The sequence below is a fragment of the Schistocerca americana genome, chromosome 1, assembly GCF_021461395.2.
Source record: "Schistocerca americana isolate TAMUIC-IGC-003095 chromosome 1, iqSchAmer2.1, whole genome shotgun sequence".
NCBI lineage: Eukaryota > Metazoa > Arthropoda > Insecta > Orthoptera > Acrididae > Schistocerca > Schistocerca americana.
This window is the reverse complement of record NC_060119.1, coordinates 1,126,300,428-1,126,304,644: the sequence shown is the minus strand read 5'-3', so window position 1 is coordinate 1,126,304,644 and position 4,217 is coordinate 1,126,300,428. Positions and strand designations below refer to the sequence as shown.

The window sequence follows — 4,217 nt, the reverse complement described above, 5'->3', positions numbered from 1 at the left end:
ACTTGTAGATACCGACACCGCAAGGACCACATGCTCTCAACTTGTAATATAAATTGAGAGGCCTACCCATAAAATACATCCTAAACACTGGTGTTATCGGTCACGAATCATATTCTGAGTTGTGGCTTCACCTTTGGACATTAATAGCGCAGTCATTTTTCAAAACCGTGCCGATACGCCTTCACAGTTCAACGATGCTGATCAAGGGACAGTATGAAACTTCCTGGCAGATTAAAACTGTGTGCTGAACCGAGACTCGAACTCGGGACCTTTGCCTTTCGCGGGCAAGGCAAAAGGTCCCGAGTTCGAGTCTCGGTCCAGCACACAGTTTTAATCTGCCAGGAAGTTTCATATCAGCACACACTCCGCTGCAGAGTGAAAATCTCATTAAGGGCACAGTATTCTTACAAAATGGCAGTATAGGCACGGCATCGCAAAAATGTACTGGCAACTTCGCAATAGGTTCACCAGAAGCTACAAGAAGGCAGCAGCTTCCACTATCAGAGCAGTTCTGCACAGTGAAACGAGACATAGTGACACCCCTACAGCAAATTGAGGAAGTTCACCCCACAACAATGTCTTACGACATCTGAAGGAGATACGACTGCCGGGACACACGTAGAAGTGTCGACAAGCAATCACAGACTTGGGGTTGGTACCGTACACTGTGGGCAGCAGGCAGGGAAGTGCGCCTCCCTGTGGCGTGTCACAAATGGCAACAGCGGCCGACAGCTCTGAGAAGGAGCACCTCCATACCAATGTTGCTATTCATCGAGGACTCGAGGACAGGAGTCTGACTGAATCAGTTCCATTCCGCAAACTCTCCAACCTCTGTGGCTTCAAACCCCACCGTACTGCCAGCTATCGTCAAGCCAGTAGTGAGATGCTTCAATTGTGCTATCATATTCTGAAATCTTCATTGACGAGTCACGGCACTTCGTGGAAATCTGCTCTATCTCTAGTGCTGTTTGTGCTGCAAGCCGCCATTAAACCTGACGCTGGGGTGTCTGCTGCAGAATTCGTTTACAGTGAAACCTCTGACTTATAGCAGAGCTCTTGGAGCAATAACAAGGGTGCCCTCTATGTGAACCGTCTTTTATCCTTCAACATGTAAAAACTTCTACCTGTACATTTCTCCTGTTGTCCCGTCTTGGCATGTTGTTGTTGTGGTCTTCAGTCCTGAGACCGGTTTGATGGAGCTCTCCATGCTACTCTATCTTGTGCAAGCCTCTTCATCTCCTAGTACCTACTGCAGCCTACATCCTTCTGAATCTGCTTAGTGTATTCATCTCTTGGTCTCCCTCTACGATTTTTACCCTCCATGCTGCCCTCCACTACTAAATTGGTGATCCCTTGATGCCTCAGAACATGTCCTACCAACCGATCCCATCTTCTAGTCAAGTTGTGCCACAAACTCATCTTCTCCCCAATTCTATTCTATACGTCCTCATTAGTTATGTGATCTACCCATCTAATCTTCAGCATTCTTCTGCAGCACCACATTTCGAAAGCTTCTATTCTCTTCTTGTCCAAACTATTTGTCGTCCATGTTTCACTTCCATACATGGCTACACTCCATACAAATACTTTCAGAAACGACTTCCTGACATTTAAATCAATACTCGATGTTAACAAATTCCTGTTCTTCAGAAACGCTTTCCTTGCCATTGCCAGTCTACATTTTATATACTCTCAACTTCGACCATCATCAGTTATTTTGCTTCCCAAATAGCAAAACTCCTTTACTACTTTAAGTGTCTCATTTCCTAATCTAAGTCCCTCAGCATCACCCGACTTAATTCGACTACATTACATTATCCTCGTTTTGCTTTTGTTGATGTTCATGTTATATCCTCCTTTCAAGACACTGTCCATTCCGTTCAATTGCTCTTCTAAGTACTTTGCTGTCTTTGACAGAATTACAATGTCATCGGCGAACCTCAAAGTTTTTATTTCTTCTCCATGGATTTTAATAGCTACTCCGAATTTTTCTTTTGTTTCCTTTACTGCTTTCTCAATATACAGATTGAATAGCATTGGGGAGAGGCTACAACCCTGTCTCACTCCCTTGGCGTATGGAGACGAATGTTTTCATATACACTTGTGTTCAAAATTAAAGCAACAAACTGCTATTTCCCCGTCCTGTGTCTAATTCACGATATAATCATACAAACTGTCAACAGACGCCGTTACGATCGTGTTCTGCACTATCAATGGACAACCACGCCAACAATGACGTCAGCGCACCTACCAAGTGGGGTAGTGAAACTTCCTGGCAGATAAAACTGTGTGCCCGACCGAGACTCGAACTCGGGACCTTTGCCTTTCGCGGGCAAGTGCTCTACCAACTGAGCTACCGAAGCACGACTCACGCCCGGTACTCACAGCTTTACTTCTGCCAGTACCTCGTCTCCTACCTTCCAAACATTACAGAAGCTCTCCTGCGAACCTTGCAGAACTAGCACTCCTGGCAGAAGTAAAGCTGTGAGTACCGGCCGTGGGTCGTGCTTCGGTAGCTCAGTTGGTAGAGCACTTGCCCGCGAAAGGCAAAGGTCCCGAGTTCGAGTCTCGGTCGGGCACACAGTTTTAATCTGCCAGGAAGTTTCATATCAGCGCACACTCCGCTGCAGAGTGAAAATCTCATTCTGGAAACATCCCCCAGGCTGTGGCTAAGCCATGTCTCCGCAATATCCTTTCTTTCAGGAGTGCTAGATCTGCAAGGTTCGCAGGAGAGCTTCTGTAAAGTTTGGAAGGTAGGAGACGAGGTACTGGCAGAAGTAAAGCTGTGAGTACCGGGCGTGAGTCGTGCTTCGGTAGCTCAGTTGGTAGAGCACTTGCCCGCGAAAGGCAGAGGTCCCGAGTTCGAGTCTCGGTCAGGCACACAGTTTTAATCTGCCAGGAAGTTTCATATCAGCGCACACTCCGCTGCAGAGTGAAAATCTCATTCTGGAAACATCCCCCAGGCTGTGGCTAAGCCATGTCTCCGCAATATCCTTTCTTTCAGGAGTGCTAGTTCTGCAAGGTTTGCAGGAGGGCTTCTGTAAAGTTTGGAAGGTAGGAGACGAGGTACTGGCAGAAGTAAAGCTGTGAGTACCGGGCGTGAGTCGTGCTTCGGTAGCTCAGTTGGTAGAGCACTTGCCCGCGAAAGGCAAAGGTCCCGAGTTCGAGTCTCGGTCGGGCACACAGTTTTAATCTGCCAGGAAGTTTCATATCAGCGCACACTCCGCTGCAGAGTGAAAGTCTCATTCTGGAAACATCCCCCAGGCTGTGGCTAAGCCATGTCTCCGCAATATCCTTTCTTTCAGGAGTGCTAGTTCTGCAAGGTTCGCAGGAGAGCTTCTGTAAAGTTTGGAAGGTAGGAGACGAGGTACTGGCAGAAGTAAAGCTGTGAGTACCGGGTGTGAGTCGTGCTTCGGTAGCTCAGTTGGTAGAGCATTTGCCCGCGAAAGGCAAAGGTCCCGAGTTCGAGTCTCGGTCGGGCACACAGTTTTAATCTGCCAGGAAGTTTCATATCAGCGCACACTTCGCTGCAGAGTGAAAATCTCATTCTGGAAACATCCCCCAGGCTGTGGCTAAGCCATGTCTCCGCAATATCCTTTCTTTCAGGAGTGCTAGTTCTGCAAGTTTCGCAGGAGAGCTTCTGTAAAGTTTGGAAGGTAGGAGACGAGGTACTGGCAGAAGTAAAGCTGTGAGTACCGGGCGTGAGTCGTGCTTCGGTAGCTCAGTTGGTAGAGCACTTGCCCGCGAGAGGCAACGGTCCCGAGTTCGAGTCTCGGTCGGGCACACAGTTTTAATCTGCCAGGAAGTTTCATATCAGCGCACACTTCGCTGCAGAGTGAAAATCTCATTCTGGAAGTGGGGTAGTGTTTGCAAGGTAGTCCTACATCCACAATCGCTGTGTACACGGTCACAGACGGTGCTGTGCGGCGCAGAGAAGACGTCTACAGACTCTCTACTGTGTAGGGCCATACGAAGAATGGAAGGAGGAGAGTCACAAAATGATGTGGCCCGATGGCTTAACGCGAATTATTCTGTTGTTTCTGGGATGAGGTGACAGTTTATAGAGACCAGAACTGTATCCCGAAGACCACGATAGGGCCGACCACGTGTGACATCAGAAAGAGTGGACCATTATTTAGATGTAAGCGCGTACCGTCTTAGTACTGCACTGCAACTGGGATCTGACCTTGCAGCATCACCTGTACGTCTTGTAACGA

General features: G+C 47.9%; 1 non-coding gene across 1 annotated transcript; it reads left to right on the top strand.

Moving 5' to 3' along the window:
- Positions 1-3,408: 3,408 nt before the first annotated feature.
- On the top strand, positions 3,409-3,483 carry Trnas-cga. The gene has a single exon. It is a non-coding gene; the product is annotated as a tRNA-Ser (tRNA).
- Positions 3,484-4,217: the final 734 nt, after the last annotated feature.